The sequence below is a fragment of the Otolemur garnettii genome, unplaced genomic scaffold (genome assembly GCF_000181295.1).
Source record: "Otolemur garnettii isolate 467f Iridium unplaced genomic scaffold, OtoGar3 scaffold00023, whole genome shotgun sequence".
Taxonomy (NCBI): Eukaryota; Metazoa; Chordata; class Mammalia; order Primates; family Galagidae; genus Otolemur; species Otolemur garnettii.
Window position 1 is genome coordinate 6781023 of NW_003852418.1, and position 10680 is coordinate 6791702.

The 10680-nt window shown below is 45.6% G+C and overlaps 1 protein-coding gene across 3 annotated transcripts in view; it reads left to right on the forward strand.

The window, feature by feature from the left end:
* The window catches only part of TTPAL (alpha tocopherol transfer protein like), a 35309-nt gene that overhangs the window by 8486 nt on the left and 16143 nt on the right, over positions 1 to 10680 (forward strand). Inside the window, exon 1 of one of the 3 annotated variants that reach the window (XM_023512038.1) lies at positions 9252 to 9552. The exons of 1 other annotated variant lie outside the window; for it this stretch is intronic. The gene's annotated coding sequence lies outside the window, so the exon portion shown is untranslated. Of the gene's footprint in view, positions 1 to 9251; positions 9553 to 10405; positions 10521 to 10680 lie in introns of those variants that run through there. One more of the 3 variants, XM_023512039.1, reaches the window with a different exon arrangement.

A 10680-nucleotide genomic window follows, 5' to 3' on the forward strand; every position in this document is an offset into this window, starting at 1 on the left:
AAAAAAAAAAAAAAAAAAAAAAGAATCCAGGTTCCCACTCAAGATTAAACAGAATCTCAGTTACTGAGCATCTCTATGTATTCAATCCTGAGATGAATACTGTTATCCCTTCCTCATTTGCCAGATGAAGAAAGCAAGGCACAGAGAGGTTGAAGGACTTGCCCAGGGTCACACAGCCAGGAAGTAGCCAAGCCTCAGGTCTTTCCCTGGTTCCCACATGGCTATTCTCCACCTCCCATATCTCAAGCCAGAACTCAGAGCGGGCTGTGAGCTCAATCTCTGACCCTCCCTGGAGGTTTGGGCAAAGCCAGGAAATTCCATGAAAATCTCCAAGGACTGGGTTCCCCTAACTCCAAACTGAAGGAACAAAACCAACCCTGCTTGCAAGGCTGCTGTGAGAAAAAAGTGATAAAAACAATTATAGGACTTGTAAGTGATAAAAATAATTATAGGGCTTCTGGCAAACAGCCTGAGCTATAGAGATACGGACTAATGATAGGAATTTATGGCCCATGGGCCCAGCCTTTCCATGCTTGGGTGATAGGAGCAGGTCATGAGTAGGGTCACGGGCAACTCCCAGCAGCCTCTGTGGTGGCAAGGCCGAGCCTCTCTCCCTGGCCAGTGATCTCAGGGGCTCTTGAAAGGCCGTTCCCCCAGCCCATGGGCCACCTTAGTCATCCATCTGGTTGGACCTGGTGTCTCTATCTGATTGCCTCTCTAAAAAACTTAAATGAATAGTACTCTAGAGGACTTAGTTCATACATCTGTTCTCAGGGCCCCAACTGAAGGCAGGGGACAGATTTTGGTGGTGGTGGGTGATCCAGAGGGGACAGTGATTCATTCATTCTTCCTGTGTCCAATGGGTATTTACCATAGGCTACTCTGTGCCGCAGGCCTTGCTGGGAGGATGGTAGCGACTGGGACTCCAGTGACTGGCCCAGGCTCACAGAGGGTCCTAGGACAGGGGAAAGTCAGGGCTGGACCTTGGGTTTCTAACCTCAAGGATGGTGGTCTCACCATTACCAACAAGACTACAAGTGTCCTGATCATTCCCTCTTAGGATTCTAGCCTGCAAGTATTTCCAGCTAATTCTTAAAGACATCAAAAGTGCTGTTTAAGCTGGGTGTATTCCCAGTGACGCAGGAGGCTGAGGCAGGAGGATCACTTGAGCCTCAAGTTGGAGGCTGCAGCAAGCTATGATGGTTATCACTGTACTCCAACCTGGGAAATAGAGCAAGGCCTTGTCTCTTTAAAACAAAAACCAAAAAAAAAAACACCTTTTAGAACCCTACTATTGATTTTATTTTAAAAAATGGAACTTACTTATCACAAAAGCTCCAACAATACAGAGAAGTACAAAGAAGAAAGTCCCAAATGCCAAAATTTTACTACCCGGAGAAAAATCACCCTTAGCAGAGAGCAGAGCTAAGCGGCCAAGAGCACAGCCTCTAAGGCCATAGTGCCTGGGCCCACATGCCAGCTTGCAAGCTAGCGCCCCCCCCCCCTCAGTTTCCCCACCTGGGGAAAGCTGTATAATGCAGCACTTGCCATCCTCAGAACCGTAAGGAGCACAAAATGAGTTAACTGCTTATGGTGTGCTTAGGACAGCAGCTAGCAGAAGCAGTGCCTCTCACCTGGTTGTTCAGCGTACCCTTCTCAGACGTGGCTTTATATGGACACACTGCACTGTTTGCGGCTACAGGGTCTGGTTTTTTATATAGTCAACAGGATGTTCTAGGCATCTTTCCTTGTCCATACACTTATTTCTCTCAGTGAGAACTAGATTTAAGGGCTTGGCAACTTACACATTCAGAAGCCCCTCTCTGCTCTAGACCCACAGTCCTGCTCCTTGAGTGTCTGCTGTTTTCCACCTGTATCTGTGAGAGCTTCTGTCGATCCCAAGGCAGTCCTGTGAGCCTCTCTCCCAAAGTGTGGAAACTCATTCTCATTCAGGCGTAGCGGCTCTTACCTGTAGTCCCAGCTACTCAGGAGGCTGAGACAGGAGGATTGCTAGCGCCCAGGAGTTTGAGAAAAGCCTGAGCAACATAGTGAGACCCTGTCTTTAAAAATTTTGGAAAATATTAACTGGGCATGCTGGCACATGCCTGTAGTCCTGGCTACTTGGGAGAGTGATTTGGGAGGATTCCTTAACCCCAGGAGTTTAAGACCAGCCTGAGCAACATAGCAAGACCTTGTCTCTTAAAAAAAAAGAAAGAAAGAAAGAAAGAAAGAAAGAAAGAAAAAGAAAAAAATTAGCTGGGTGTAGTGGCACACATCTGTAGTTCCAGGCACTAGAGAGGCTGAGGCAGGAGGATTGCTTGAGTCCAGGAATTCAAGGCTGCAGTGAGCTCTGATCACACCACTGTATTCCAGCCTAGGATACAGAGCCTGAAGCTGTCTCTGGAAAAAAAGGAAAAAACAAAAACAAAAACCTAGGGCTCACAAATTGCCAAAAACCTCGAACCCCAGATATTGGACTCCAGAAGCAGAACTTAATCCCCAAGCTACAGCCCCCTTACCCATCAGGACTGAAAAACAAGCAGGACTGAGAAATCTTGGATTTGGAGGCAGGTGAACATGACTTTGAATTCCTGCTCTGTCACATACTAGCTGCATCTCCTTGAGCCAGTTCCTTACCCTCCCAGAGCATCAGTTTTCTCATCTCTAAAATGGGGCTGCGAATACCCACCTCACAGCCTTTCTGTAAATGTTGCTGCTACCTGGCTAGTCACTGCCAGTTCTGGAACAGCATTTTATGTAGGGCTCTGTGCTTTAACTGAGAAGCACAGGTAAAGCAAGCCAAGAGGAATTTTAGTTCTCCCAGAATGTACATTTCATACTGGAAGGACATTGGCTACTTTGCCCATTGTGTAACATCAGGACCTAAAAGAACGCCTGGCACATAGTAGATGCACAAAAAATGGCTGAATAAATAAATGAGTCGAATTTAGCCAATATCTATGACTACAGATTCTGTTATTTACTAGGCATGTGACTTGACACCCAGTTAATATTTTCTTTTCTTTTCTTTCTTTCTTTTTTTTTTTTAAGAGACAGGTTCTCACTATGTTACCCAGGCTGGTCTCAAACTTCTGAGTGCAATCAACCCTCCTGCCTCTCACTACTGGTGAGAGCTGCTATGCCTGAATGAGAACTAGTTTCCACACCTGGGGAAGCAAGTCTCTTCAAACCTCTGAACTCCAATTTTCTAGTAGGTCTAACAAGTACGATGCTAACAGCATTGACTGAGAACACACACTGTGCTGGGCACTATTCTATGTGGTTTATACATAATATCTCCTTTAAACCTTACGGTAGCCCTTGGGGGACTACTATTAGCCCTTTATGTGTATTAAAATTGAACTAGCTAAGGCTCAGGGATTAAGTAACTTAGCTAAGGTCTCACAAGTAGTAGCAGGTGAAACTAAGACTCACATCTCCCACACCTCTGACACCACAGTGCACCCACTCAACAGTACAACGCCTTATGGAGGGTAACCTGCCCTTGTCCACCAACAGGGGGGCTACAGATATGATAATACATTTGTACCATGGAATACTACCCAGCAGCAAAAGAGAGTACGCTACTGATAACCACACCAACGTGGGTAAGTCTCACAATTAAGCCAAAAGCAGCCAGGCGCATAGGAGCTGCCAGATAAAACACAGGATGTCTGGTTAAATTTGAATTTCAGGTAAACCATGAATATGTCCCCTCCAAAATTCACATTTCAGTGGCATCTGGGATTTTTTTTTTTTTTTTTTTTGAGACAGAATCTCAAGGTGTTGCCCTCGGCAGAGCGCTGTGGCGTCACAGCTCACAGCAACCTCAAATTTACGGGCTTAAGGGTTTCTCTTGCCTCAGCCTCCCAAGTAGCTGGGACTACAGGAGCCCACCAGGACGCCTGGCTATTTTTTGTTGTTGTTGCAGTTGTCATTGTTGTTTAGCTGGCCCCGGGCCGGGTTCGAACCTGCCAGCCTCAGTGTACGTGGCTGGTGCCCTACCCACTGGGCTACGGGCACCGCCTGGCATCTGGAATTTTTATGGGCTAAACCTGGCAACCTGAAAGACTTCATAGATGAGATTCCATTTATCAGAAGCTCAGAAACAAGCCAAATGAATAAATGGTGAATAAATGAAATTCAGGATAGTGGCTGCCCTGGGTGGGCATAAGGATGAGTAGAAAAGGTATTAGAAAAGTTTTACATCTTGATATGGATGGACCTACGTATTTCATATTCTCACGTTTTACAAGATTTGTGGATTATAAAAAAATAAATTATTTTTTAAACAAAAATGTTTTTAAAATTCTAAAGAGCAACACACTCTGTGTATACAAGCTTTAGTGACAGCCTGTTACTGACAGGGTGTTTGCAAGGTTAAAATGAGGTAGGGTTTGCGACTTAACACGTTTTAGAATCTCCCAGTTGGGGTTCAATAAATGGAAGCCATTGTTCAATGTAACGCAGCAGCCCTCGCACCGGCGTCACCCCCTCCCGGGTTTTCTCTCTTGCAGGTTGGTTGGGGTGCCCTCTGGCGTCTACATTTTGTCATAGCATCTCAGGGCAAAGAACGCCCTTTTAGCCAAGCTTGGAGTTTCAATTCCAAAGGGCAATGCTTTGCTTTTCTTTCACTTCCGGACCATATAAAACAGCACCACATCAGACCAATGGGTCCCAAGTCCAACTCAAGTCCTGCTCATGATGGGTAAGTGTGTCAGGAGGAGGCAGAGGAGAGCACAGATTTTCTCCGCTTGATTCAAGTGCAAATCACAAACATTATCTAGTTAGTAATCATATTTGAACGTGGCATTGCATAGGCCACAAAAATGCTCTGACACTAACAATAATCGTGCCCCGCTCTCAGTGACAGTTTTCTGTACCAGGCACCCTACTAAGAAATATGTGTTCACTTTTATCTTTAATCTTTAAAATGACCTGTGAGGCACATATTGCCTTGTCGTCTGCTTTTCCCCCCTCAATAGTATGTTTTGGGCATCTTTCCATGTCAACAAACAGAGCTGTGGCGGTACTTGATTCAAAGGCTGAGAAACTTAAACAGTCAACAGCCACTGCCCAGGTGAAGATCGATAATAGTTAACATTTATTGAGTGCTTTATTACACACCAGGCCCTATGCTAATTGTTTAATATCAACTATCTCTCACCTGATCCTTGAGGTAACCCCCAAGGTAGGATCTATTACTATTCAGATGAGGAATCCGAAGCCCAAAGAGGCGTAGGAACACCCTCAAGGTCAGACAGCTAGTGTGAATGGCAGATCTGGGATCCAAACCAGGTCGGTCTGATTCCAGCAGTGTCAGGCTCTCAGCCAGCATAATTGGAAGACAATATGAAAAAGGATGCAAGGGAAAGTCTTCTAAGCAGGGAAAAGATCTGCTGACCAAGCCTAGAGGCAGGCAGGAGGTTGGTGTGGGCCAAGGCCATAGAGGAGGCAGTTTCCAAAAATCCACAGTCTCCAGCCAAGAAAGGCAGTCTTTTAATAACTTGCCAATAACTTGCCTCCGTGGTCAGGCATACATGGGCTCAATTTCTAATTGTGCCACTCTCTAGTTTTGTTTGTTTGTTTGTTTGTTTGTTTTAATGGCATTATTGGCCAGACATGGTGGCGCATATCTTTACTCTCAGCACTTTGGGAAACTGAGGCAGGAAGATCACTTGAGGCCCAGCAGTTCAAGACCAGTCTGGGCAACATATCAAGACCCCATCTGTATAATAAAAAGAAATTAAAACAGCATTGTTGAGATATAATTGATGTGTAATAAATATACATATCAAAAATGATATGTCTGTCATTCGTTGAGTTGTGAAATATGTACATATCCATGGAAACACCACAGCCAAGAGATGAGTGTCTCCATTGCCCCCCAAAGTTTCCTAGTACCCCTTTATAAATCATCCCACCCCCATTCCCAGGCAACCACGGTCCCTATAGATTACTTTCTTTCACTATAGTTAGCTCTACAGTTTCTAGAGTTTTATAGAAATGGAATCATAGAATTTGTACTCTTTCTGTATGACTTCTTTCAGCATAATTATTTTGAAATTGTCCTTGTTTTCCCATGCATCAATAGTTTGTTCCTTTATATTGTTTTTGTTTTTGTTTTTGTTTTGAGACAGGAGCCTCAAGCTGTCCCCCTGGGTAGAGTGCTGTGACATCACAGCTCATGGCAACCTCCCACTCCTGGGCTCAAGCGATTCTCCTGCCTCAGCCTCCCGAGTAGCTGAGACCACAGGCGCCCGCCACAATGCCCGGCTATTTTTTGGTTGCAGCCGTCATTGTTGTTTGGCGGGCCTGGGCTGGATTCGAACCTGACACCTTGGGTATATGTGGCTGGCACCTTAGCCACTGGAGCCACAAGCACCAAGCCTATATTGTTAATTAGTATTGATTGTGATATGTATACATATTAAAGACATACCACAGTTTCCCCATTCTCTGTGGATGGATGATTTTACCCCAGTTTTTGACTATTATGAATAAAACTGCTATGAACATTCATGTCCATGTCTTTTGAGTGGACAGATGCTTTCATTACTCTTGAGTGAATACCTAGGAATGCAATTGCTGGGTCATGTGAGGGTATATATAACTTTTTAAGAAACTGCAAACTGGCTTGGCACCTGTGGCTCAAGTGGCTAAGGCACCAGCCACATACACCTGAGCTGGCGGGTTCAAATCCAGCCTGGGCCCGCGAAACAACAATGATGGCTGCAACCAAAAATAGCCAGGCATTGTGGCGGGCGCCTGTAGTCCCAGCTACTTGGGAGGCAGAGGCAGGAGACTCGCTTGAGCCCAGGAGTTGGAGGTTGCTGTGAGCTGTGATGGCACGGCACTCTACCCAGGGTGACAGCTTGAGGCTGTGTGTCAAAAAAAGAAACTGCAAACTATTTTCCAGAGTAGTTGTACTATTTTGTGTTTTCACCAGCAGCAGACAAGAGCTCTTATTACTAGGGCCCATCTTTCTAATCACACTCATTCTAGATGAACTCATTTTTTCAAACAGTGGATCCAAATGATGGTTTCTTAGACTTTTCTGAGCCTCACCTTTTTTTTTTCCAATGTATAAAATGGAAACAAGCATGATAGGTAGTGAAGATGGAGTGAGCTAACACCCAGACAGCATGTAGTATAATAGGTATTTCATGTAAGGTGGCTATTTTATTGCAATTGAACCCCAGCAATCTCCAGGATACAGCATCCTCATCTAGATGGCATTCAGTAAGTGTGGTCAGCCTGCAGGAATAACAATAGCACCAATGACAGTGCTAGGCACTGTGCCAGGTGCTTGCGTATGTTGAGCCCTTGCAAAGCCCTGTGAGGTGTACAGTTGTTTTCTTTCCACATTACAGATGAGAAAACTAAGGTATAGTTGCCATTCATTGGCCAAGGTCCCACAGCAGTGAAGTGATGGTGGTGGGATTTGAACCTATGTCAGTGTGATTTGGGATCCAGAAGTCTTGGTAATGGAGTACCAGATCTAGGCTAGTGAAATGATGGCCGGTCACAAAAGCACCTTCTTATGCCCAGGGTCATCTTCATCTCCTCAGAAGCAGAGCCTGAGGCAGGGATTAGGTACACTTGGTTTATGAAGAGAGACACTAAAAGGGATGAAGGGAAACAAGAAAGGGAGGGAACCAAGTAAGGATGTGGTCTCAAGTAAATTCTAGCAAGGGAGCTGGCCTTTTGCACATTTGTACCATCAGTTGTTGGCTGAGAGCCTCCCCATGACTAAAGGAAACAGCATCCTGGGTGAAGCGATTCCTGAGGTGATAATTCTCAGGAGGACAAACAGTATACCATTAGAAGCCAGCAACTGAAGCATCTCGGGTGAAGATGTGCTAACTTCATAAAGGGCTCAAGAGGTTCCTAAAGGCACCCACACTTCTTGCTGGCTAATGAATCAAGTTCTAAAACATTCTGGAACATTCCATTCCCAGACTTGTTTTGGAGAATTCTTTGCGAGCAATGCTCTCTCATGTTAAACAAAACTGATGTGTGGGGGAAGGGAGGAGGTACAAAGAAGGAGCTGCCTCTGCCAAGCACCCAAGCTGGGTGAGGGGAGAATGTTTAAATACAAATCAAATTGGGAGTTTCAATTGATAGCTTGGGTGGCACCTGTGGCTTAAAGGAGTAGGGCGCTGGCCCCATATGCCAGAGGTGGTGGGTTCAAACCCAGCCCCGGCAAAAAAAAAAAACCTACAAGGGCAGTGCCTGTGACTTAGAAAGTTAGAGTGCCAGTCCTATATGCCGGAGGTGGCAGGTTCAAACCCAGCCCCAGCTAAAAAAAAAAAAAGTTAACTTAAAAAAAAAAAACTGATAGCTAGACTGGAGAGTCTAATTTCTAAAGTGATAATTGGGTTGGTGACCTAAAGTGGCCATAGAATCATCTGTTTTCTGAGTGAGCAGAAGAGTAACGGGGGTCAAGGGGGTTCCACCCATCAGCAAGGAAAATGTCAGATGAGAACTCATTTTAGGAGGGACACTGGGAGACAAAAATAAAAGTGTGCTTTGATTATGTTGCAGGTCAGGTTTATGAATATGGGGATAATGAGAGGTCATGGCTACATTTTAGCAGCTGTGGGCTTTAGACTGTGCTCTTGAAAAATGATCACTGGTTGTCATTTCAAAGTTTCCTGGTGACATAGCAACAATTTCATGTCCACCATCCTGAACCTCAATTTTCTGATATCCTTACTGGGAGTGACAATACCTACGTGATGGGGTGGTTGTGAGGGCTGAGTGATGTGGTGAACTTCCAGAGCTGACACTCCAGGATTTCACAGTCACAGACCTGCAGTGCTATCGGCATGTGACCATTCACAAGTGACTTTGCCTCTCTGAGTAGTTTTCTCCTGTGTCAAACATGCTCATGAGAGCCTCTGCTCTGTAGCACCCCTAGGTTAGTTGAGTGAATATATATAAAGTGCTTAGCACAGTGCCTGGCCTGGTAAGAACTCTGCCTGTGCTGGGCTTACGAATACAATGGAGGGTGGGCTGCTACCCACAGAACAGGGGGTGTAGGATCTCCACCCCTTCCCGTTCCCTTACTATTCCAGGCCCTGTTTTGGAAATACTTCAGCCCGGCTGGAATCCAGGGCCCTTGGGAACAGAGAGGACGTCCTGTACCTCCCAGCGAGTGAGCGGCCGTGCTGACTCAGGTTAGGAAATCAATGTGTGACCACAAAAACACAACTCGGTGCTTACCCCTTCTGGGAAATACACACAGCCAGCCCATGGGCACCTCTTTGTTCCAATGCTGAGACGTGGCTAGCTCTGTTCTAGGTCCTGATCCCCAGGCTTGTGGGCAACAGGCTAGCATACCAAGAAACAGGAGTCTCTGGTCCCTGAAGGCACTCCAGGCCCCTGGGTCACAAGCTTCGCATGACCCTCTGACTGGGGTCAAGCATGTCTGGTGCTTGCCAAGCCTCTGATTTCTCCCAGCCCTCATCTGGACGCTTCTCAAGCCAAACCAGGCTCCGGACCACTGGTTGGGCAACCCGTGACCTCAGACTGGGTCAGACCTATCAGGTGAGCATCTGTTTAAGATTATAGAACATTCTGTTCTTTAGAATTCCAAGGGACAGAACCTTCCCCACCCCTAGTTCAAGCCCCCTCCCATCCTTAACTGCCATTTACTTAACTTTGGGCAAGTCCCTTCACTTCTTTGAGTTCCAGTTTTCCCATCCCTAAAATGCAGGCTAACAAGTACCCTCACCTTCCAGGGCTGTTTTTGAGACTCAGGTGATGTGTGTTAGAGGATAGCGCATACAGTGGCAGAAACTCAATGGTGGCAGGGGGGTTATAACTACAGGCAGGGGCTCTGCAAAAAACAGCACAGCAGGTATACTACAGTGAGTGACAGTACAGAGCTGGGAGCCAGACTGCCTGAGTTCAAACCCAGGTCACTCTTCCACTTCCTGTGTGGATATGGGTAATGAGCCTCAGTTGGATTTTCTGTGAAATGAAAATGATCATAATGGGGTTATGAGGGTTCAATTAGATTAGATGCACTGGCAACAGTGCCTGGCACATAGTAATCAACTAATAAGTATTAACTTTTTTTTTTTGAGACAGAGTCTCACTTGGTTGCCCAGGCTAGAGTGGCATGATGTCAGCCTAGTCCACAGCAACCTCAGACTCCAGGGTTCAAGCAATCTTCCTGCCTCAGCCTCCCAAGTAGTTAAGACAACAGGCGCCCACCACAATGCCCAACTAATTTTTTTCTATTTTTAGGAGAGACGGGGTCTTGCTCTTGCTTAGGCTGGTCTCCAACTTCTGAGTTCAAGCAGTCCTTCTGCCTCAACCGCCCAGAGTGCTAGGATTACCAGCATGAGCCATCACAACCAGCCAGCATTAACTATTTTTAACAAGTCAAGATTTTTGAAAGGAGTCACAGGGAACTCATATTTAGTGAGCATCTACTATGGACCTAGTACTACTGGAAGCCATACATTCATATACCTTTATGTGAACATATAGACACACACATATACGAGGTAGGTACTTCTGGTTTCATTTTTTGTAATCTTTAAAACATAAAACAAAACAGATGAAGAAAACCACATGAATTAAATTTGTAGCTTATTGAGTTATTTCAGACAAACACCCTTGTAAGCACCACCCCGGTCAAGAAATATAAATTTTGGCTCGGCGCCT